The 26,112-nt window shown below is 47.6% G+C and overlaps 1 protein-coding gene across 1 annotated transcript in view; it reads left to right on the plus strand.

Moving 5' to 3' along the window:
* RHBDF2 (rhomboid 5 homolog 2) overlaps positions 1-26,112 on the plus strand; it is a 783,795-nt gene that overhangs the window by 208,666 nt on the left and 549,017 nt on the right. The window contains exon 2 of the mRNA XM_069654677.1: positions 11,623-11,701. The gene's annotated coding sequence lies outside the window, so the exon portion shown is untranslated. The remainder of the gene's footprint in view (positions 1-11,622; positions 11,702-26,112) is intronic.

The raw sequence follows: 26,112 nt of genomic DNA on the forward strand, positions 1-26,112 counted from the left end.
CAAGATGGTTAGGATAGCGGCATACCTGTATCTATATATGGGAGACATGCAGGATAAATGTACTGAAAGCCAAGATCTGGCGAATAAGCGACAGATGGCGTTAGAGAAGGTCCAATCTGACCTGGTCTCTTCTGAGCAGAGGCTGCAGGGGAGCCAGGAGTCAGAAAATGAGAGTAGACAGCACATCATTAAAATAAAGAGGGATATGGACATCCTGCAACAGGAAAAGGCTGACCAGGATACCAGATTTCTGGCCTTGCAGAAGGAATACCAAGAAGGTTTGGACTCCCTACTGCAGAGCCAGAAAAAGCTGGAGCAACAGTTAGACTTCAATAGGGCATGTGCTGAGCAGGTAGTCACCCTGCAAAGCCACCTAGATAGGGAGAAGGCAGAGAGCAATAAACTGATTTTGAAAGACCTGGATACCCAGGCAGAATTTGACCAGGAGCGCCAGAAAGCTGGTGCCTTCCAAAGGCAAAGGGACGACCTGGCGGCACAGATGCAGGCTCTTAGTCAGGAAAGGGATACCTTAGGCCAGGAAGTCTGCCACTTAAAAAGGAAATTGGAAGAAAATCACCTAGCCCACCAGGGACTGGGTGACCTCCAAAAAGAACACCAGGACTTGCTAGAGCACACCAGGAGGGTGGAGGATGCTCTGGCAAGACAGGTGCAGGCCAATAGGGACACAGCTCAGGAGGTAACCCTCCTGCAGCAAAGACTGGCCCAGTGCTCCAGGACCAATCAGGAAACGCAGAGAGAGAATGAGGATCTCTGCCAGCACAATGATAGACTCCAACAACAGGTAGCGATGCAGGAGAGACTGATAGAGTCTAGTAAGGCCTTAACTGAGGAACTGAAGGCGCAGGCTCTTGCATTGCAACAGGGAGCAGGGGCGGATAGAGATGAGGTTCGCTGGGAAAGAGAAACTCCTGAGCATAACCCCAGGAGCCCTAGTACCAGAGGCCTTTATTTCTCTCAGTCCCTGGACTCTGCCACCCCCATGTCCCCTGGCGCACATGAGCACAGGGCCACAGGGATGGCAGATTACTATCCAGCCAGAAGCATGGGGCTCATAGGCCAGTACCACCCAGGAATGGAGGGGCGGGCATCCGGGTATGGGCACCCAAGCACAGTGCAATTTAATGGGGAACCCCAGGAGAGTAGGCCCATTAAGGGAATCCTGAAAACCTCTGCCCAGCTAGGTCAGTGGAGGGGGTACCCATCAAATCCTGGCGGCCAGGAGGGATCTGAAGACTCCTCTGAGCGGTACAGGACACAGGAGACCAGGTCCCCACATTCTGCCAGCCATTCCCAGGCTCGCAGAATCCGGGAAAACCTGGAAGAACAGACGGGAACCTCTGGGAGCAGTGCCTCTGAGTCAGAAGATGAATGGACCAGGGTTACCCGGACCAAAAGGGCCAATAAGGCAAAAAGGGCCTTGCTTAAGGACCCATTGAAGCAAATAAAGGCAATCAGGAGTGTCATCACGCCTTATCACAAGAACGCCAAGTATTCTGTTTGGGAGCACTTAGAGTTGTTTGAGCAAATGATGGAGACTTTCCATTTGAAGGACAGCCAAAGCTGTATTCAATATGTAAAGTGGACCTTCTCCCCGGAATACTCCAGTTTCTTTGCGGGGCTGGAGGACCAAAATCATGTAAGGTGGTCCACCTATAGGGCGGCCATATTAAAACATTTTTCTGTTCACAGAAATCCCCAAGAGGCTCGCAAGGCAGCCTACAATTTGCAGTGTGGGGAGGATCAGGCCCCACAAGAATTTGTGCAGGAGTTAAAGCGTGCCTTTGCGCAGACCACCAGAAGGGTGCGCACAGACAGCAGAGAATTTGTTAATACGTTTTTCCATGCCTTGCCCAAATACATAATGACCCAGCTCGTGAGGGATTTTCACGAGAAAAGATGTTTAGACTGGGTCATTGAACAAGCCACCCGCATCTACGAGGTGCAGAAACCGGTGGAAAACAAAAACCAGCCTAAAAACCCCAAAACCAACAGCACCCCTGCTGCTGCCAAGGTGGCAGAGGTAAAGGTCACCCCCGTTTTAGAGTTGGAGATGGGGGGGCCTAAAAACCTACCGGCACCTAATAATGCTAGGCCCAGAAGGTCCTCGGGCCAGTCACAGACAGGGGGCCAGGGAGGCAGCCCCACAAATGGGGTCCCTCGCTCTCCTGATTATGTAAGCCCCTGTTACAAGGGAAACAGACCCATCCTGGGTTATGTGTGGACTCCTCCAGCCCAAGGGGGTGGGGGGTCCAGCCAAGCACCTAACCCAGGGAACTTCCCTCCCAACTTCCCACAGGAGGGCAGAAATTCTCCAAATCCTGGGCAGAACTTTTTCCCCAGATATCCACCCAATTTCCAACCCCAAAATCATCCACCCTTCTTTCCCCAATTCCCTGAGCCCAGACAACCGAATCCTGGAGAGGGGAGGCCAAGGGTGGAGGGGTATCCAAATCTTCCCAACCAGGGGTACTACCCAAGAAGGGATAGCTACCCTGCCCGGGATCAGCCCAGGGGAGAAAACAGGGCCCCGTATCAGCCTGAGCGGGTTTCCCAGTTAGAGCGCCAGGTTCAAAACATGGCGCGGGATCTGGGTCACATACTGAGGGCGCAGCAGAACTCTCAGATGGGCATGCCGGCAGGGAATGCACCCAACTCTGGACCTGGTGCTCCAGAACAATGACAGGGGCAGCACCCCGATAACTCACCGGTTCCCAGGGAGGAGGCACAAAGGGAAGGGGGGTGTAAAGCCTTGGAGGAAGCTTCCTTCCTCACTTGTAAACAGCCCCTGGAAACCCAGGAACCGGAAACAAAATCTCTTGCCCCTGAAAGTCTGCCTCCTTAGGAACAGAGGGGGGATAGGAGAAACAAAAGACCCAAACAGACTCAGTTTGAGGAGGAGGTACAGATCTTCCAATTTGAGGGAGAGGGATCCTCAGAGGATCCTGGGAAAAGGATCTTCTCCTTCAGAGAGGGGGGAACTCCTCCCAAAGAAAAATGGGTCCTTAGGGATGCAAATCCAGACTGGGGAGATGTGGAGACTGAGCTACCGCCGCCCACCATCTCTTCCCAGAACCAACCGCAAGAAAATCCCCTGGTTCAAACCCATCCTGGTGACTGCCTCCAAAAAGGGCGGGGCGTCCCAGAACCGGAACCAGGGGAACCCACAATGGCTCTGATCTCCAGTTGCCAATTTTTTCTTTCAGATTCCCAAGGCTCTCCACAGAATTCTGCCCAAATCTCTTCGCTAGCAATGTCCAAAACCAGAAAGTTAGCCCACCAGTTGTCCAAAAATGTGCATTATCTGTGCCCCTTTGAGGAGAAGGAGGGAAGATGTTATGCCCCGGTACAAGTACAGGGGCAGGGTACAATTTTGGCACTGGTGGACACTGGATCTCAAGCTACCCTTCTATCCAGAAGGGCCTTTGACGAACTGAATGCAGGAAGGGGAGAGAATTACCGAATTCCTCTCACCTCTCTTCCTGGACAACTGCAGAACTTTGACGGGAAGGAAATTCCCGTTGAGGGGACTGCAGACTTGGACATTAAAATTGGGCGACACAAGTTGAAACACCCAGTCATAGTTGTGACTCCAGAGGGCACCCCTTGTTTACTAGGGAATGACCTCCTGAGAAGGTTGTCACCCCTAATAGATTGCGTAAACAAGGTCCTCTGGACCCAGACTAGCCGACCCATAAAATTAAAACAGAGTGTCAACCATGTTAGTTTAAACGGCACATGCCACATGGTTGAACAAAAATCTGACCAAGTAGAATTTCACTTCCAGAATAACCAGATTCCAGACGTGACAGTAATAGCAGTAGGACAACAGACTGGTGATGGAGGGTCCTCTCTATTTCTGAAAATCAACCTTCCTTCCAGTCTAAAGTGGTACTCCACGCTGGAAGGAAACACTCTGAGATTCTATACTAATCCACAATCGGAAACTCCCACTCCTATAGTCCAGAAAGATGTGAAATCAGCTCAGAGCCTGGCTGATATTCAGCAAATTGGAGAGCAGTTGTTCATCCCTGTCCAATTAAATGATGGGAAGGACTCTGTTCTCGCTCGAGTGTGTGTGAACAACGGTAAGAGCTTGATCAGCGAAGCCATGTTCCGCCAACTCCCAAAAGATCCAGCCATTCCCGCATTGAAACTTATAGACAAATGGGAAATGGACCTGGAAGCACCTAATTCCAAACATCTCCTGCCAAGCAGGTGTATGCTCAAAATCTCCATTGGCAACAAGAGCATAGTCCACAATTGTTGGGTCGTGCGAGACGTCCCTGCCGCCTTTTACTTAGGCAGTGACATTCTCAATCGCTTTGCCATTAGTTTGGACCTAATAAACTTCAAAGCTTGGTCCCGATTAGCGGATAATCCCATGGGCTTTGATGATCCAGAAAAAGCATTTAGGTCAGCTCAATTGCTACCTTATGCAGTTGAAATTCAGATCAAAGAGGAAGTCACCATCCCAGAAAGGACCCGACAATTCTCCCTGGAAGTGAAAGCTAAAAGAGGACAACATTTGAAAAACCCTGATGCTAACATACATCTAAATGCTTCTCTCCAACAGCAAGGGTTAGGGGTAAACCCAACACCATTAGTCAACATAGAACATGACACCATTCCAATAGAGGTGGATAACAGCGACTTAAAGAGTATTACTCTAGCCGCAGGCACCATTATTGGAATGGCGGTTGATGACCGACATTTTTCCATAGATTTAGGTAATGAACTGTTAGGGCCAATCCCCAAGGACTGCTTTGACAGTGACAGTGATGACAATAAAACACCAGACAGGATTTTTACCCGGCATGGGGGGAACTTCCTGGTGTACACTTCTTGCCCTTATGGTAAGGAAGATGTGACTTGTGATTTCAGGAGGGATGAGGTGATTTTCCAGGTCCATGAGGGCTGCCTTTCCCACCTGAAGCCTCCAGTCCAAATCAGCACTCTGACCAGGGACTTCTCCACCCAGCTGGAGGAGGCCGCTGAAATAGCCAAACCAGAAGTCTTTCCAGGCTTCAGGCAGATGGTGGAAGAGAGAGTCAACCTAGCTGATGCCTGTGTGACTCTGGAACAAAAGCAAAAGTTGAAACAAGTTTTCTTGGATTTCCAAGATCTCTTTGCGGTAGACTCATATGACTGTGGTCGCACCGACATCCACACCACAACAATCCCCACGGACCCTGGCATGACTCCTGTGTTTGTGAAGCAATATCGCTTGCCTCTCGCATCAATGGAGTCCCTTACTGAAATAATTAAGAACCTTGAGTCCCGGGGAATAATCCGTCCAGTTCACAGCACCTTCAATAATCCGGTGCTGGGAATATTGAAGCCAAACGGCCAGTGGAGACTCTGTGCCGACCTCAGGGAGCTCAACAAACGGGTCCATACTTCCCGATGGCCTCTGCCCTACATTGACCAAGGGCTGGCCCAGATCCAGGGGTCACAGGTATTCACTGCAATAGACCTGACCAATGGATACTGGACTGTGCCTGTCAGTAGGGAGGACCAATACAAGCTGGCTTTTACCTTTGGGGGCCAGCAGTACACATGGACCCGGACTCCCTTCGGATACCTTAACTCCGGTAATGAGTTCAATATTTTCCTACATAAGGCCATGCCCGACCTGGGTGCGAGGGGTAACCTGGCTTATGTAGATGATGTCCTCATCAAAAGTTCATCTGTGGAGGAACACATAGCGGAGATCCGTTATGTTCTGACCCAGTTGAGGGCCGCCGGAGCAAAACTTTCCTTTCAGAAAGCACAGTGGTGTAGAACCCGTGTTAATTTCTTGGGGCATGAGATTACTCCTCAGGGTCTTTGTCCCACGGAAAAGAAAGTGGAAGCACTTCAGAAACTGAAAGACCCCACAACTCTGCGGGAACTAAGGAGCCTCCTTGGACTGACTAATTACAGCAGAAAGTTCATTGAGGGCTACGCAGAGATCACCAGACCCCTGATTCATCTCCTGAAGGGGGGGGTCAAGTGGGAATGGGGTCCAGAACAAGCCGAGGCAGTAAGAAAACTCAAGAGAAGCCTCTCACAAGCGCCCTGCTAGCTTACCCTGTCAGAAACAAGGAGTTCTTCCTGGAGACGGGGTTCTCTAATACGTGCTTGACGGCAGTATTATACCAAAAGCATGACAAGGCCAATAAAGTAATCTCCTATGCGAGCAAAACTTTATCCTCTGTGGAGGAAAAATTCAACGATTGTGAGAAGGCACTCCTGGCAACGGTGTGGGCATTGAAGAATTACCGCCCGTTCATCCAGGGGGAACACATCATAGTGGAGACTCCACACCAGCCTCTGCAATATCTCCAAAGTGATAGAATCCGGGCCGGAAATGTGAGTAATTCCAGAATTACTTCCTGGATTCTGTCAATGCAAGGCTTTCCTGTGGAGGTCAGATATGGCCAAAACAAGAAGAGTCCCCTCGCGCAAGGTCTGGCTGACTTGCATGATTGTGCCAGAGAAAACTGTCTCGAGGACGAAAGTCTAAAAATCAAGGACAACACGGAGGCATACCTTAATTCCCCACACAAAGTCTTTGAAGAGGACAAGTGTGAGGGAATGCCCACTGTCTATGTGGATGGATGCTCTTACCATGTTGACAACAACGGGGAGAAAGAACTGGTGGCCGGCGTAGGGAATGCATGGGTGAATGAGTCCCAAGAACCCGCTGGATACAAAATTGGTCCCCGAAGTAGTCAGGTGGCAGAATTGATGGCTGTGCATCAGGCCATCCTCACTGCTGTCCAGCATCAACTCCACAAACTGGTCATAATCACAGATTCGGATTATGTACGGAACGGGTTCGTGGAGCACCTGGTCAATTGGAAAACCAGAGGCATGTTATGTGCTAACAACAAACCCTTGAAACATGGGAAGTTGATCCAAAACATTGATTAACTGGTCACCTCGAATGAGATGACCATCTATTGGAAAAAGATCAAGGGTCACTCCAAAGTAGAGGGACCAGACAAAACTGGAAATGACTTAGCTGATCAGCTGGCCAAAACCGGGGCCATCCAAGGGGATCTAATTGAGATTGAGTCCCTGTTGGGGGAAATCCAGGTCACTGCTATCACTAGGTCCCAGACAAATGCTCACAACGTTCTTTCAATTGCCCAATGGAGTAAGGAGACCCCTGATGCTGATTTGATTACCGCTCAGAAGGGGGATCCAATAATTGGTAAATTTTACCAACACCTTGAGGACCCTGAGAACTTTCCCCTGACGGATACCGATTACATTGGGAAAGAGGACCTAAGAGTGTTGATGAAATGTCCAAAAATGTTCCGGATCCAAGACGGTTTGTTGGTAAGGAAATCCAAAGCTGGCCACGATCAGTGGGTGGTTCCTACCTCCTTCCGAAGCCTGATGTTAAGTCACGCCCATGATGCGGCCACCGCCGGTCATAGGGGGTTTCACACAACATTGGAAATCTTAAGAGAGGTTGCATACTGGCCACACATGGGGCAGGACCTTGACCAATACTTGAAGGGGTGTCTTGTGTGTGCACAATTTCAGCCATCATCCCTCACGCACCGTGCGCCTCTCCAAAAGAGGGGGATGACACTGCCATGGTCAGATTTACAAATCGACTTTGTAGGCCCCGTGATTCGCTCCGCGAGGGGGAATAAGTACATGTTGACCGTCACATGCTTGTTCACCAAGTGGGTGGAATGTCTCCCAGCCCCAAATTGCAAGGCAGAAACCGCAGCTGCCTTGATGATTAACCACATCTTTTCCCGTTTCGGTCTACCTCAAAGGATTGAGTCAGACAGGGGTAGCCACTTCACCAGTGAAGTAATGACAAAGATGTGGGAGATACTGGGGGTCAAAAGGAAGTTACATATTGCTTACAGGCCAGCTTCTTCTGGGGCAGTAGAGAGATATAACCGAACCATTGTGAGCATATTAAAGAAGTTTGTGGCAGATTCTGGGCCAAGTTGGGATATCCGATTACCTCTGGTACTAATGGCCATCAGATCTACCCCTTCATCTGCAACCAAAATGTCACCATTTGAGTTGATGACTGGGCGCAAGATGGTGCTTCCGCAGCATTTGCTCTATAGGACCCAAGAGCAGACACTGATAAATGCCTCCACTACTCATGAGTATGTGGAGAATTTAAGGAAACACCTCCAACATGCTTTTGCTTACGCTCAGCGGAATCTAGAAAGATCGGCTGATAGCATGAAGACCCACTATGACCTGAAAACTTCCAGGAAGGAATATCAGGTGGGGGACCGGGTCTATCTATACAACTTCCAAAGAAACCAGGCAAAACAGTGGAAATTCTTGCCTACATGGAAGGGACCCTTTGAGATCATCGACAAGATCTCCCCTGTGGCCTACAAAATCCACATCCCCAAAGGTCCTTTGGCAGCGGGGGAAGACAAGTGGGTCCACATAAACCAGTTGAAATGTTGCCATCCCAGGCACACTCTGCAACAACTGGAGGAATCCTCTGGAATCCTAGCGGGTACTGTCTCAGACTAATTCAGTTCCAACCATAAAACATACCACATCTAGTCTCTAAAATATTGTGTTTTGCATGAAACTGTCTCTTAGTTATACTGTTTTTTTTTCAAAATAAGAATGTAATGTTTCGTTATGATGAAATGCATATGCTGCCCCACTATCTCAACAGTGGTGGAAAGACGTCTATGAGTAGGTATTGCCGCTCTTCCTTTGTCGTCCTAGGAGAAAGAAAACCGGGAGACGGGCCAAGGAGGACGATCCGGAGACCGGGAGCAGAGACGCAACGGGCCCGGGGTACCGCCCAATCTTCCCATCAGGACCGGCGAGGAGAACCGATCGATCCGACCGGATGGAGAAAAAGATGCTGAACTGTGCCATTTATTGGAAGAAGATGAGGAAACATCCCAGGTCTTGCGAGTCCCATCAGTGAAATAGAATGGCCATCGCAAGAGGGGGGCTTGTGGGATGTTTTTATCCACGCATCCAAGCCCTACCTCAAAACTGTGCAGTACTGACATGGAAAACATCATGATGGCCAGAGCTTCCCAGAAAATGCCCAGGGAAATGCATGAAGAATAGGCTGCCACCCATTTTGCCGATGTTATGGGCACAGAAGGACACCGCCTAAAACCACCATTGGACTACCCACACAGTAGTCTGAAACCATTGGGAATGGCAATGCTGATTGCCAAAAGCAAACCCATAATTGTTGGGAATTCATTTTCTTAAATCCCAAAAAGGGGTGCAGTACCAGTACTCACCACTATCAGAAAGCCGGCGTTTTAAAACAACACCAGATTTTACTTTTTTTGTAGAAAACTGAATAAATGAACCCAAGGCAAGCCAAAGAAAGACTTACTGAGAGGTGGATCCAATGTAAATTTATATTCTGAAGTGACTTGAAGGTTTATAACAAGACTGGCTGAGCTGTGGATTTCAGCAGTTTAAGTAAATTTGGACTGAAAGACACTAAAAATCTAAATGTTTAAAAGAAATGAGTGACCTATTTCTGAGTGTCACATAGGTTGCAATTGTTTAAATTCTCAAATAAACCTTTAACTTGCAAAACAGAACTACTTCTTGGCTCAGTGGGGTCAGGAGGATTCCAAGAGAGGGGTGTTATATAGGGGTAGTCATCCAGAACGCATGAACTGGACATAAAGATATATCAATAAGGGTTTCCATTCAGTATCCCAGACTAGGCATTGACTTAGCTGTAGTGTTGAATTGAATCCTCTTACAATCCCAAGCACTGCATCCTGGTCATCCCACAAACCGGTTAGTTCTTACACGGGTTCAAATTGTACATTAAAATCGCCCATGGCCAGAACCACCGGCAGGTGGCTGCTAAAAGACAGAGTCGTAAAATGTGGTGGCACATTAGCTTGAGGTTTTCCAGTGGGGCGTTCCCACCAAGCCTAATATTATAAATGTTGAATATCAGCAAATGCCTCCCATTTCTTAGTCAACTCTAGACACATTAGATCATCCGAGCCCAATGGAATTACTTTTTCTGCGAGATCCGCAGCGCGGCTGATCAGTAGAACCAACTCTCCCTTCAGCCTTCCTCTAGGGCATTTGTTAGCATTCAGGCAGAAGGAACCCAAACCCCTGTAGTTCAAAGGGGCTAAATGCCCATGTTTCCTGAAGGCAATCAATGTCAAATTGGTGGATAAATCTAACCCAATCAGAGTCCATCAATAACTTGTTGACCCCTGCCACATTCCAAGATAATACCTTCAGACCCATTTTGTCAACAATCTCCACTCACCATTGATGCTCCTGGTGGGATAAGGGGGGGTTCATATTGCCTTCACTATGCAGTCAGTCCACACTGTCCCATCCCACCATTCTCCCCACCTCAAGCTAAGAGATCTCACTTAACACATTGGAAGATCCCCCTTATGTTATGATCTGACAGAGGTGCTCATGGTCGAATAGAAATGATTGTGCATGCAGGGGGATAAGACCGTGCTTCGATTGACAGAAGTCCCTCAACTAAACTTGGGTGGCTCAGAGAGACACGAACAAAGTCTGGGTCTCCCTTAGGCATCCTACCCCTCACGCAGCGCAGATTATCCTCGCTAATACAGACTTACACCCTCTTACATTATGCAGCCAGTGGGTGATTTTGTTCACCAATGATGATTGAACTTCAACACATCCAATAGTCAGTTTTGAGAAATCCTACAAATACACATTTCTGCCATCACCCCCTGATGAGATACCAACTCTGTGTTCTGTGTTACCATCAGTTCGGTGCCTGTGTTGCTTCTTCCTGTACACATCCCTTTGGCTGTTGGTTGTGCCTTTGTTCCTGTAGACATGGTCAGGCGGGATAGCCAACACCGAAAGTAAAACACACCCCACACCAGCGTTATTAATATAGCCCGCTGTTCTATCTTTGCGGGAACATGTACCCTTCCATGGTTTCCCAGAATGCAGCTGGCCCGTCAGCGTGTCTACTCCAGGCACTGCTTTGACTGATTTGAGTGCTTGCACACATTCTGTCCCCCGTCCTGGAGACCTATTTTTCTGGATCACTAGTCAAATTTGCAGTGCCCTGGACAGGATTAATTTCCTCCGGCCACTCTGGCCCAGCTTCAGAGGCTTTGGCTAGTTTGGCCACTTCACTCTTTAATTGAAAGACTTATTTGGTAATTTTACTTGAGGCTGCCATTATTTCGCAGGGGTTCCAACCATTACATATGCATTCAGTGCCTGTATTCTTACTGCTGCCTGATAGGCTCTGGGGTTTTGACTTAACCAAGGCATCTGTCCTCCCTTTACTTGTGTGTCCGAATATTCGTCATCCCCCAACCTAACATACATTAATTTGATAACCGGAAAATGATGTGCAATCTAATGAGATATCTGGTTTTCCTGGAAACCAGTAACGATGTGCTAACTACTCCTAACGTAAACTGGTAATGATGATGTGTAGCTAGGTTGAGATCCATCGGCTTAAAATAGCCTTCCGAATAATTCAACAGTTTTGGTGCCTTTTAGTGGCATTGCTTCTTATGATGTACAAAGGTTTGTGGTCTAGACTTTCCATATTTCTTTGGCCAAATTGCACTGACCTTATAAATGATGCTTTCTCCACAGCAGGCGCATGGAAGAAGGAAGCCAGGCCTGATGTCCGCTCTTGGACCCTCTGGGTGGTGGTCTTGTCGGCTGGAGCCAGGTATTGTTGCTCTACCGGTCTCACCACTAGGGTGGGTCCCCAATGTTTATGGCTTGTTCATCCTACAGGGCTGTGCCTTGCTTCTTTCACCCACAGTACCCCATGCCTGCTGTCTGCTCCGCATTAATGGGAGGGATAGTATGATGCTACAGGCGTTGGTGGGAGTAAAAAGTCCAAATCCACTAAATTGGTTCATGAGGGCTGGTTCGTCCCTGGTGGGTTGGGGGCAGGGAGGCGTTGCACCTTTCCTGTAGGGGGAGTTAAGGTGCCGTTTACCCATGGAGGGGAAGGTGAAGTAGATTTTACTGGGGGAAGAGGATATATCTCCTTCCATGTGGGAGTATGTATATGACCCTTTTGAGGGGCGGGTCTTTCCTTTTTTCTAGGGTGTCTGCCTCTTCACTGTGTGGTGAAGAGGTGAGAAGGTGTGCAGTAGCACTTCTTGGATGTTTCTGTGCACAGAATGTATTTCTTTAGTGTTTATTTATTGTTTACTCTTTAGGTGCTTATACAATAAGACGATACTGTTTCAAAGTGCCCACAGGGCAGGGAAGGGAAATACATTACAACACAGTGGGCCTCATTAAAAGCATGGCGGTCCGGGAACTACGGTACCAGTAAGCATGCCGGTACCGAAGTTCTTGGATCGTCATACTACGAGCTGTGCTCACGGGTGCCTGTCAGCCCGCCAGGTCTGGCCTGATGGGCAGAGCGGCACCCGCGAGCGCAGCATGTCGGATGCACCGGCAGTGTCCTTGACAGTGCCGGTGCATCCAACGTCCCCCTTCCCATTGAGCCCTATAGGGCTCAAATAGGAATGGGAAGTGACAGGCACCGGCACCCGGCAATGTAATTCCTCATTGACGGGTGCCTGTAGTTACAGGCACGGCTCCCGCCAGGGTTATAATGAGGCCTAAAAGGAAGAGGTGATAGGTGCTCGGGCGTCCGAGCTCAAGGGAGAGCCATAGACTAAGTGCTATGAATGTTGAGCGCTACAAGGCCAGGGCCGCGGGAGGTGCAAGTGCGAGCCTCCAGGCATAGGGTGCGCAGATGCTAAGTGCTGTGGATAGACAGGAGCTGGGAAGAATTGGTGTGGGAGGTCAAGACCTCGAGGATGCCTAAGGGCCAAGAACACCGAAAAAGAGGAAGGTCTTTAGGAGCTTCTGGAATTTGAGGAGATCCTGCTCAAGGTGCTGATCGAGGAGGAGGCTATTCCAGAGGAGGGAGCCCGCAGAGCAAAGTGAGCGTCCCGCTGCCCTCTGTTTAGAAAAACGCTTTACACAAAGAGAGTTGGTGCCAGTGGAACAAAGTGGTCTAGAGGGAGAGTATTTAGTGAGATAAGGTTAAAGATAGTGTGATCCCCCGGACCCAGACAGCCTTGTGGATGATGCAAATGGATTTGAATGTAATATGTGCAGCAACCAGGAGCCAGTGAAGACTTTATAGTGCGGCAGAGATGCAGTCCCTGGGCTGAAAGCTAAGGATAAACCTTGCTGCCCTATTCTGAATAAGCTGGCGGGGGTCACAGGGTTGAAGAGGGAAGGTTCAGGAGGAGGCTGTTAAAATAGTCCAGTCTAGAGAGAACCAGGGCTTCAGTCACATTGAGCCTATGAGGGAAAGTGAGAAAAGGTAAAATTCCTTTGAGAAGGAAGAGCTGATAGTTGGACTTCTTGGCAATGTCCTGAGTGTGAGGAAGGAAAGACATGAGTCGAAGATGACTCCAAGGTTTCTAGCTCCAGTTGAAGGCGAAGAAGAGAGCCCAAGGAGGAAGGACAGAGGGAGGGAGCAGGGGTCCCAATGGGAAGGATATCAGTTTTACGGGCATTGAGGCAGAGGTCAATGGAGGTGCACCAGGGCTGGATGGCAGATAGGCAGTCAGGGAAGATGGATGTTGAAAGAGGGTCGGCAGGGAGTATGAAGAAGAGCTGTGTGTCTTCTGCGTAACACTGGAAGTTGGAGGAGAAGGCGGAGATGTGTCATGCAAGAAGAGCAAGGTAGATGTTAAAGAGCCAGGGGGAGAATATAGAGGCCTGGGGGACACCACAGGTGAAGATGGCAGTAGGAGAGGAGAAGGGGCCAGGAATGACTTGGGAGGAGCGGTTAGTGAGGAAAGAGGAAAGCCAATCCAGTGCCCGTTCCAAGATACCAAGTGAATCATGGAGCCTTTGCATGAGGATGGAATGGTTTACTGTGTCAAATGCAGAAGAGAGATGAAGAATGATGAGGACAGCTGTAGAGTTTGAGTCCAGTGATGCAAGCAGATCTTCATAGGTGTTCAGAAGAGCAGTTTCTGTGACTCTGGATGCTCGGAATCCAGATTGATGGTTGTGGAGGCCAGTTTGAGCAAGGGCAGTTTTTCAAGCAGCTTCCCCAGGAAGGAGGTGATGGAGATAGGGCAATAGCTGGCAGGGCAGGTAGGATCAAAGGATGTTTTTTTCAGGAGTTGGCAGACAAGGGAGTGCTTGTTGGGGGAGGAGAAATCAGCAAGAGCCGGGACAAGAGAGCCAATCCTTGATAGTCCTGGATGAAGAAGGGGAGACCTGTTTAGAAGAGTCCTTCATGGAGCGGACAGCTCTGGTAACTTCTTCAGGTGTGACCGGAGAGGAGGAGGAGGAGGAGGAGGAGGAGAAGGAGGGAAGGGGGGTGTGGGAGGGGTGCATGATGGGATGTGAGGCAGTGTAGAAAGGGAGGTCTGAATGTCCTGAGTTTTTGTGGCAAAGTGTGAGGCCAATGTATTGTAGAGGGCCTGGGAAGGAGAAGGGTAGGAGGAGACTGCAGGGGGGTTGGTTAGTTCCCTGCAGATTTTGAAAAGTTCAGCCAGGTTGTTGGAAGTGCCGGAGACCCGTGCCTGGGTGTAGGCTCTTTTCTTTGCACGAATGGCGAGTCTGTTTTGCCTTTGGAGCAGGCGGCATGCCAGTTTGTCAGAGGATGAGCCAGAAGCAAACCACTTCCTTTCTGCTGCCCTGCAATTACGTTTGTGTTACAGGTTTGGTGTTGTACCAAGTGTTTCCCTTTGAAGCAGGTTTCAGATGGATCCTCATGACTGGGGCAAGAATGTTAAAAGTGGTGCTGATGGAAAGATGTAGGTTACTGAGGGCAGTGACAGAGATAGAGTCAGAGGTGGGGCGTTGAGAGCGGATGAAGGTGGAGGCAAAGGCTGCCGCAGTTACTAGTTTCATTGGGCGGATGTTAGTGAACGAGGTTGGTGGGACCTTTGGCGGGGCAGTCAGAATGGAATTACCATAACAAATAATGTTGAACCGAAATAACCGGACAGACTCAAAGAATATGGCAAAATATTACTTTATTATCAATTCAATAAAGAAGGGAAAACTGGTGAACAACAATTTGTAGTCCACACACACTGTTACATTTCAGGTACACAAAGGCTTTATACCGGATGGATGGATTGGTTATGGGAACAGATCTGCTTATAGGTTCGGTAAGTGTTAGTAACATTATTGTCTGTACACTGCAAGAGGGTTTCCACCCCCCTTCTGGTGTTTTGGCCTGTACAGTGACCTGAATCCTAGAAATCATTTGATGATAGTATTGTGAGCTGAAGCGTTAGAAAACATAGCTGGCAACGAGAGCTAGTTTGGTGTCTCTTAGGTCTGTGGTTTCCTCTTTTATTTCTCCACAACACCATCCACCGTTAATCTGACCCCAGCTCTTGCCTCCCACTAAATCTGGTCCTGACTAAGGCCAAACAGGTACACCAGAATATGCCAGTTCTCAGTGGCAAGGTGTGGCTTCTCTCTGTCCTGGTCCCCTTCCTCACCACCTGATGATCCTTTTTCGGTTTATAGTCATAATGTCGAAAAAAAAATGTCGACAGACAAAAATGTCGAAAAAAAAATGTCGAAAATAATAATGTCGACATCCTATACTTATAATGTAAAAAGTCATTTTTTCGAAAAAAAAATGTCGACATTTTTTTTTTGACATTATGACTATAAACCCTTAAAACTATCAACACCTCACCCAACACCCCCCTGCCACCCCCCCCACACCCCCCAACCACCCTTTCACCCCTCATACTCAACACATACCAATTATTTATTTATTTATTTATTTATTTATTTATTTAATAATTAAATAAATAAAAATTGTATTTACTATGGGGGGGTCCCCCCCCAACCCCCCCTCACCCAACACCCCCCTGCCGCCCCCCCACACCCCCCCAACCACCCTTTCACCCCTCATACTCAACACATACCAATTATTTATTTATTTATTTATTTATTTATTTATTCAATAATTAAATAAATAAAAATTGTATTTACTATGGGGGGGTCCCCCCCCAACCCCCCCTCACCCAACACCCCCCTGCCACCCCCCCACACCCCCCCAACCACCCCTCATACTCAACACATCATATATATATTTATTTATTTATGCATACACTAAATTAATGTCGAAAAAATATCGAATAATGTCGACATTTTTGTTTGTCGACATTATTGTTTTTCGACATTAATTTGTCGACATTTTGACTGTCGACATTATTGATGTCGACATTATGACTGCACACCTCCTTTTTCAACTGGCCTTTCGCCTTTGAGGTTATTCATTTGTTCTCCTCTGTTCCACCTTTTTGGGGTTCCATGTGATATTAACTAATTAAAAAAAGAACGAAAACATTTTTAACAAAATATTTTTCTTTTATTTGGGGGGGGTCCTCCCCCAAGCTCCCCGTTTTCCTTTGTTTATACCCCCAAACCTCCCCACCCATCTTAACCCCTTACCCCACCCCATATATATATATTTAATACAAATTCGGTATTTGTTTGGTAATAACGTTTCGTTAAAAATGTTTTTCGTTATTACCTATTGTTATGCCACTGGATACCCCTTTTTAGTACCCCGATCACTGGGAAGAGCATGGGTATGGATTATTGGGTCTCTAGAAGGTCTGGGTCCAGGCTAAGTGTTATTTAATTCTTATTAAGCAGAGTAACCTGGCCTCTTTTTAAACATTTAGGCACAAAAGCTGAATCTCAAGGAATGAATAACCTCCAGTGAGGAGACCCTTGCTATGACTATGGATTCTGTACGTCTAAGGCAATGTTCCGGTTGTCAGTTGCCTGAGGGAGTTTGGTATGTTGACTGGACGGCTGCACTGCCCCCAATACCTGCTTGCATGCATGTGCCAAAGCCACTAAGAGTGCCAAGAGATGGTCAGTTTTATGACCTTATGATATGATTGATTATTTATAACGCCCTTAATACCCAGCGGTTTCTAAGCGCAGACCCGGGGCTCGAACCTGTGTTGCTCCGTGTCATCTTGCTTCCAAGGCGAGCACGTTGCCCCTGAGCTATCCTCCCAAGAACTTGCCATCAAAGTCATAAGTTGAAGATGAATGAGTGAATGAGGTATATGGAAGGAAGGATATTACTAGTAAATAGAAATTGTGATTGGAATGAACTGAAGGGGGAGTACTGTCACAGATGGCTGTGCGGATTCAGAGTGCCCAAGAGAGTTCAGGGGTTTTTAGTTTTTTAACAATGGAAGCTGTGCAGATTATTCACTGGTACAATGTTCAGGTTGCCAAAAGTTATGATGGGCAGCTGTTCAGTGTAACATACCGGGTGGGCGAAGGGATGGGAATATATACGCCAATGGGCTTTCCTTCCCTAGCCCATATGTCTAGCTTGTAAGTAGAGCCGAATGCCAAAATCCTTATCCATCAGGGTCTCTCTGGGGATTGTATAAAGGCCCCATCCTAGCCCATCCTAGCACTTGCCAGGTTTGTCAATGAGGCTTGATGTGAAAAGTGTGACTCTCAGATGCTCTGGGTCAGTGTCCCCCTCAGACGCTCCCTTTCTCTCCTCTCCATGATGTTACTACCTCCTTCCTTTCCTTTCACCCACCATCTCCTCTCCCATCCTACTCCTTCCTATGCCCTCTATCTCCTATTCTCATCTTCCTCCTCCCCTCTCCTTGCCTGTCACTTAACCCTTCCCCCTAGCTCTCACTACACCTTTCTTCTCACCTCTCACTATACCCCTCTTCTCATCTTTTTACACCCCTTCCTCACACTACACATCACGCACACGCACAACTGTTACCACCCCCCTCTCACAGATACCGCACCTGCACTTTGCTTCAATTCTGCCACCAACTCTTCAGCACTCTGCTTCTCCATCAGATCTCCACCTGGTCTCACTCTCTCAGTCCACCTTAACCCCTCCTGACCTCACCCCTGCAGCCCACAGTCTGCTTCTCCTTCTGTCCCCTTTTACACTGTGATCCTGTTGGTTCTGTCTCACCCCTGCCATCGGCTGCAGCGATCACCTGACTCTATACAGACCTGTCTTTTCTCTAAGGGCTGGGTTACACATGCGAGAAACTCTAAACAAAACCTAAGCCCTCTTACCCCGCCCTCTCTTTACCAGCACGGTTTTGCAAATGGTCTCTAATGGCCTGGTAGAAGCCATGAACTCAGGGTAGTCATTTTCCTTGTGGCTTTCATCGGGTGCTGTGGGTTTTGTTGCATATTCGGTTTGGTGTGGTGTTCTGTGAGACTCTTGTCCCCTCCCCTGCAGTATCTCCCCACTTCATTTAATTTTCCATTGACACAGCATTCGCCTGGGATCTGTCTGGGGTTGGCATGTCGGGTGTTTGGTGTGTCATTTCTGTGTGGCATGAAAATTCAGTCCATTCCCGAACTGTGCCTGATTCCGTTCTCCTGGCTCCGGGCCGGGCTTTCCTGGTTGCTCTCAGTTGCATTCTGGGAGCCGAGTATGGCAACTGAAGGCAACCATGGCCAGCAAATGTACTGGGAGGCATTGTGTGATGGGTGGTACAATTGCTGACATTTGTGGCATGTGGGGTGTCTCCAGGCACTCCCCTCCCCCTGTCATTGTAATGACCCTCTCACAGTAGCAAGGGGAAATTGTATTCCGCTTAGGGTGTTGTCAACAGCCTTCATGTGGAACAAGCGGTAAAATGCCCCGATATGGTCCCATGTCAAAGATCAGTCCTGTGAGCCTAGGGCTCCTATTACACTCTGGAGTGATCCTTCTTGGTAGACCTAAATACTGCTACCCCTCCCTCATCCTCCCAATCGGTGTACGAGATCTGTTGCTAATGGTTCAATGGGTTGTTGTTTTATTGAGCCTACCTCTGCATGCTTTAGTACAGAAATGAATTCAGGACATAGGTATTATATGTAAATGCTTTCTTTAGGCTAAGGAGAATTTGTTGTGTGAGAGAGATGTGTGGTTAGTACCCAACGGGAGTAAGGTGGCAGCCTCTCAGCCAATGAGAATGCTCAGAGCGGAGGGATTACCAGACGTTAATACTGCCTGCCCTGAGCCTCCTCACGGCTGGAGGCCCCCCTCTTCCCCTGCCGGGAATGAAGTAAGTGGTCCCCTCCACCCGTCTCCCTGCCCCTATCCACAGATTTCCCTGGCCCATCCCCCCCACCCACCTTCTTTTCTATCCATTTCAGGAGTGGAGTTGCTGGGAACACTTCTGTCCCCAGCGCGTCCGCTGCCGATCTGCGACAGTCCACCATGGAAAGGGAGAAGGGACTACACGTAGTCCATTCTCTCCTTTCCATGGCGGCCGTTTTTGGTGGTGTCCTTTTTCCTATTTTTTTTCATGGCCGCCATAGAAAGAGAGAAGGGACTATGTTTAGTCCCTTCTCCCTTTACATGGTGGCCATTTTGTTTGTTTACTTTTTTAGTTTTTTCAATGGTCGCCATGGAAAGGGAGAACAGACTTCGTTTTGTTTTTTTCCTTTGCACAATGCCGGTTCGCAAAGAAGCTTTTAGTGCCCCGGTACAAAAGGCCGGGTACTAATGGCAATAATAGCATTGCTGGGGGGGAGTTACCGAGTCAGGTAATGCCCCGGGGCCCATAGTTACAGGCCCTCACTCGTAATGCCCTCCCTCCACCCCCTCAGGGATTATTGCTTAAATAATCCTACAATCGTTTTCAGAGGAAGGCCCCTGGCTGGCTGTTTGCCTAGCATTTTAAAGATAGTGAAGAGGGAGTTGTTTCTTGGGTTTCGTTTTTTTGTTACTGATTGGGGAAGCACACATCCAATGGAGAAACACAGCATTTGCTTTTTGTGAAAAGTATTTGAAATAGCTTAAGGTATGGAGGTGAGAGACTGGCATATGCTCTGCCTGGTGCTATATGATGTGGTTTTCTTTCTCGGATGGAGTCGCCGATTTTCTCACTGATGGCTAATGTGGTGTCTTCATCTGTTTTTCTGGTTGCTGATGCAAACAAAATGTATTCCAGGAGGTCAAGTCCTAAAAATTAAAGTGGGGGGACTCATCAACAAACGAATGGGATGTGACGGAGCCAGAAATTATCATATCAAGGTAAAATATGCACATTTCATTAAATTGGTTTTGCGCAACCACCCAAATTGCACAGGAGGAATGGCATTTGCCTTTCATAAAATCAACACACACACAAAACCAAGAGAGGATATTTTCTTCTAATAGTGTTTTTGAAAACATTAAAAGGTGTGCATGTTTTAAAGTCCAAAAACCAATACAAATGTTTTCCATGGGACTTGCAATACCGAAATGGGGCATTTCACCTTTAGTTGTTTGCTATTCTGAGTCAGGTTGCATAGTGCAGTGGTAAAGCGTCTGGCCTACAAACCCGACTACTGCAGGTTTGATCCCCGAGTTTGGCTTAAATTCAAAGAGCACATTCAATGTTTCTCATTTTAGCTGGGGGCACTGAGTCCACCCTCTGAATAAAGTGGGGGGACTACGCCATCCCTCCCCCCCTGGTATTCGCGACTAAGGGATGCGTTTCTGTTCAGAGGGCTACTGGCTTGCAGAAGTCCTTCTTCTGGAGTAGCTTTGTTTTGAGTTAGGAGAGTCTACATTTGGTCTGCAATGGTGTATTTCTGCCTCTCTAATCGGTAGTCCCTGGCTCCCTAGGTGACATTTGCAATATCGTTTTCCTAGAATGTAGAAAAGATGCTAGTAACTCTCTATCAGCCTTTTCATTCATTACGCTCTTGCTCTTTGGGGAGGCGCAGTGTATGAGGGTCTTTGCGTTGCCCTTTCATGTGTTGCCTGCAGCCTTAGCTGTAAGGGATGCAGTTGTGTGTTGACACGTGGTTGGGGCGTCGCGTAATGTCCCTGGGCTATGTGACTCACCGGAGTGGGGGGAATTTGCCAGTGGTCTGACTGTAATGCATGTTGAGGCCCCCACAGATGTCTTCGTGGCTTGCGGCGTTAGATAGGAAGAGGGGCCACTGTGGCGCTCCGCACAGGCTACGGCTATTTGGTGTAGTGACCGCGTTGCTTTTCTCACTATTAAATAATGTGTTGTTACCAGTGGTCGAAGTGTACGAAAAGAAGTAGTGGAACTATGTTCCCTGCTGGCCTGCACCCACTCCCCACAAACCTCATCACCACACCCCCTCCCACACACAAACCCCCAAACACTTGCACCTGGCATTTAAGGGAACGTTCAGTGCAGTGCACTGAAACTGCAACTTCTTCCTACAGTTTTATTTTAAAATGAAAACATTCCGGAACGGTTTCTTTTTAAAATAAAATTATAGGAGCTGTAAAATGTAATTTTAAAGTATAGGAGCACCGCTCCCGCTCACTTCGACCACTAGTTGTTACATGAACACGTTTGTCGTTTTTTATTTATAGGCCGTCTTTCCTTCTGCTTTGCCCTGTCTTTCCTAACAACTGTAAATATGATATGATAGTTTATGTATATCGCGCACGAGGCAAGGGAGGGGTACAACGGGGAAAATAATAAAAATACAACGATCTTACTAGGCCCAGTGACCTTCAGAACGCGCAAGTGTAGGGAAGGGCGGGGATGGGGTGGTTGCACGGGCAGGGCAGGAATGGAAAGTGCTGAAACAGGAGATAGAAATAACAACTACAGGTATTGATCTATCCCTTGCATACACCCCAGTTTGCAAGTTCATTCTACCGTGTGTTATTTTACCCTGTTTGTTCCCCAAGTTTGTTCCATTTTGTTTACCCATTCCCCCCCAAATTACCATTTCCTTCCTTTGCTTTTCTTTGTATCTCTCCTCCCACAGACTACGAGCTGGTTTAAAACGTTGGGTGGAGTCACAATTCGCTCCCTCACGGAGAAGGACTCTGCACTTTAAAACCACTAGCGTGGTGACTCGTGCAGTATAAAAGCCAAATAACCTAACCGTGTGCAATTCACCAGTATAAAAGCCAAATAACATAACCGTGTGCAATTCACCAGTATAAAAGCCAAATAACATAACCATGTCCAATTCACCAGTATAAAAACCAAATAACATAACCGTGTGCAATTCACCAGTATAAAAGCCAAATAACATAACCATGTGCAATTCACCAGTATAAAAGCCAAATAACATAACCATGTCCAATTCACCAGTATAAAAGCCAAATAACATAACCATGTCCAATTCACCAGTATAAAAACCAAATAACATAACCATGTCCAATTCACCAGTATAAAAACCAAATAACATAACCATGTCCAATTCACCAGTATAAAAACCAAATAACATAACCATGTGCAATTCACCAGTATAAAAACCAAATAACATAACCATGTCCAATTCAGCAGTATAAAAGCCAAATAACATAACCATGTCCAATTCACCAGTATAAAAGCCAAATAACATAACCATGTCCAATTCACCAGTATAAAAACCAAATAACATAACCATGTCCAATTCAGCAGTATAAAAGCCAAATAACATAACCATGTCCAATTCACCAGTATAAAAACCAAATAACATAACCATGTGCAATTCACCAGTATAAAAACCAAATAACATAACCATGTGCAATTCACCAGTATAAAAACCAAATAACCATGCAATTCACCACCGTAGTGGTCTTAAAGCGCTGAGCTTGCCCCTGCAGAGGTGTGTTGTGACCGCGCACAGGGTGCCCTCCAGAACGTGGTCTGTGGGGTCAGAGGGAAAATGTGCCAAGGCAGGCAGGAAAGGGAAGAGTGGATAAAGTAATGAGACCAAAACATGCACACTTCAGTCGCAACACGTAGGGAGAGGAAAACATGAGCGTGATGGTGATTGTTGGGATGAATGTATAGTTCTTGGTGTTTATTGGTAATGTTGAATGTTGCGTATCTGAACTCTGTTCATTCAGTATAATAAAAAGCAATGTGCATGCTAGATTCACAGAGGCCCCTGACGCAGAGGGCATTGGCCATCCTGGGATTTTGGTGAATGGATAGGTGTGTGCTATATCATTTTGACCACCGTCCTGCACCTTTCACTGTGGTTTGACTGCAGTACGAGAGTTAAAATCGAGAGCGGTACTTCTGTTAAGTTGTGTGGGATTTTTAGAGCACGCCTCTGCCATTGCCATGGCCATACGTGACTGCATGGCATCTCAAATGATCGCTGATCTCGCGCGCATGCAAGTCTCAGCCATGATTCCAGAATGAACAAAAGCTCAAAGTACTCGGAAGAAGATTGTCTCTGTCTCTTTCCTAGGCTTCTCGGGTCTCCATCTGCGCCTTTCCCCAAGTCACTCTGCTCCTTCTTTTCTAACTTTCCAGCACTGTCCTTCTATCCTTCTTCCCTTCCGCCTGAACTAGGGAACACAGCCCCTGGTATCGTACCTGGTCCAGATAACACCCTTTTGGCTGGGGAGTGGGGGGGGGGGGGTGGTCTGCTTTGTCTTGCTTGTGATCTTATTGGCTATGAAACTTTGTAGTCTCCCCTGATTTAGTCTCTGGGGGCTCCCCCACACGCTGCCCGATGCCATAGGTGGCTTCAAGCCCTAGGCGGCTGCTCAAAGCAGCAGCCCCCCCCACCCCAACCCCCATGGAATTCTCTCTCCTTCTCATCTCGCCTTATCTCCTTTTCTAACGGTCTTTCATGACTGGTTCTTTTCTTCATATCCTCTCTGGATTCTTTGCCCCCTACCCAGTCGATGCCGGGGCAGTAGAGTACTGTTCAATTGTTACTTTCTTTTCTTTCTTTTAAACATTCCATCCAGCCCCATAATGAACCGGCTCCTTGGCCCGTCGAAGCACCCTTGACGCCATCTGTAGGAGTAGCTCGATATAATTCCGATGCCAGCGGCTGTTGTTGTGCTTGGGTTTTTCATGCGCTGCATCTAAATTGAGACCGTGAATGGCACAGATCTGTTTCCACTGCCAATATATTGGTATCTGGGCTGGGGAGGAAGGATAGCTCCTGGGACCTTGATAAAGCTGGACCGTCCGGTTTGGGCCCAGATACCTCGGGGGCAACACGCTTGTCTTGGAATCAAGTCAACGCTGCGCAACAAGGGTTTGAATCCCAATCCTGCGCTTAGAAGCCGATCATTGGTATTAAGCACATTATAAAAGAACAATTGTTATAATTCTAATCTGAGCAAAAGACCCAGAAGGCCGATTAAACTCTTGTAGAAAATGCATTTCTTTCCCCTACGGCTGCTCAAGGGCTCTAAAAGGGTGACCTTTGGGTGTACTGGCAGTTTGGATTGCTGTATGATAGGTTCCAAGAACTGCAATGCAAACCTGTCGCGTTTGATGCTTATTGGGGAAGTTGGCAGCGTCGGATTGCGCAGATCTTGTGTCCCACGTAGGGGTAGGGTTGGGAAAAATCAATTTCTGCTAGGGCATCTTCTATGCCTAATTAAGTCTATATTAGTGCATGTGAGGTTAGTAGCTCTTCCAACCTATCCCCGTCTTTATGGTAACTGGGGATTACAACATAGTAAGCAGTGAGTTTCAAAGTGGAGATGATGTGCAGCGGGCAACCCATTCAGAATGTCAACTAGTATAAATGAACGTAAAATTGCAGTAAGCCATCTCATCCATGAAAAGGAAAATCTCCCCTGACACGCCTGCAAGCCAAACGGATGGTAGAAAGCAAAGTTAGCCATTATGGACCGCACCCTCTATCAGTGTTGACCCACCAAACACAAGCACCCAGATTGGCCCCATTTCTAGCTCTCAGCCTGGGTTGAAACCACCCTAAGTGAGAAGTACTGCAAGGACTGTTGGGAGGGTTATGGGGAGCTGGGGGGCCAATGAGGAATTCGTATTGATAATTAATGATTACATTAGAAAGGAGAGTAGGAAACCTGAGATTATGGGGTGAGAAGTGTGAGGAAGAAACATTTTGCCATTCTTTCTTTAAAGTATGAGGGTCTACGGGGGCTAGTGAAATTCTTCCCAGAGGCAAACCTGTGGTGACCTGCATGGGGCAACAGTGACGTGTGTCACCTCTTCATCCGTTCCCACTTGTAGGAATTAGTTACCCGCCAGCATGGAGCATCCTCACGGAGGATCTCCTTCCTTCCTGGATGCACCGCTGAAAGAGACCTGCTCTGTCTATGCCCAGAAGCAGATGGACAGGAGTTCCTAGCACAGAGGGAGTGAGGCACCCTTCTTGTTAAAGGTGTGGATTGTGATGGTATTGTCAGTAAGGATCTTTACAATCTTTCCTTGGATGTTGGAAAAAAATACTGCCACAGTGATCTTGATCGCCTTCCATCCGTGCTCCCTAAACTTGTCTCTCCCCGAAAGACTGGTGCCCTCCCCTGTAGATGGAGGCATCCGTCACCCGAATCATCTACAGCCATTGATGCCATCATTGCTGCCCCCACAGAACGTTGGTCAAGGGTCCACACTTGGAGATCTCTGTGCACCCTGTGCACCATCCTCTGCTCTGCCCCCCGGGCAGCGGGTTTCCCCTGTGTGCGCGCACTGGAGCTCACCTGCCGTGGGGGGGGGCGGATACCCACAGCCCGGGGGGCAGAGCAGAGGATGGGGAAAGTTTAAATGCCTAACCTCAAGATGAGCGTGACGTTGTGGTTCCTGGTAAGCGGATCTGGCACCCGCCACTGCTTACCCCAGGAGATATTTGTCAGCCGAGAGGATTGTGAATGAATGCTTCAGATTTAAATTTTTGATTTACATAATACAGCCCCTGAAGAAGAGAACCATTCTTGAAACACATTGGGCAATCTTGTTTGGACCAGTAAATCCTAAACTAAAGATCAAGTTACAAGTTGTCTTTTGTACATAAGTGAAAAAATGAATCAATCATTGTTACTACATCTTATGATCAAATTATGTTATGCAAAACATTTTGCTCAAGTAATGTATTGTTAAAAAGTCCATCTAAGAATTAGAATGAATATCTAATTACACATTCTAAAAGCCTTGGCTACATAGCCCTAGACAGTGTGCAGGGGACGGGAGTTCCCTAACGGGGAACTTATTTTGTTCTCACGTTTTCTTCAATCCATATGCCAGGGTTGCTATTTTTCTCCCCCGCACCTTGACCTCTGATAATAATTACAAGAATACAACATCAGACTATACTAAAAAGCCAAGATACACCTTGGTGTGCATGGTGCTAACTTATTGTTTGGTTCAGCGTTCTAGGGCCACCAACTGGGTCTCCCTTAAG

This window comes from Ambystoma mexicanum, chromosome 3q (assembly GCF_040938575.1).
Source record: "Ambystoma mexicanum isolate Mex_15411 chromosome 3q, UKY_AmexF1_1, whole genome shotgun sequence".
Taxonomy (NCBI): domain Eukaryota; kingdom Metazoa; phylum Chordata; class Amphibia; order Caudata; family Ambystomatidae; genus Ambystoma; species Ambystoma mexicanum.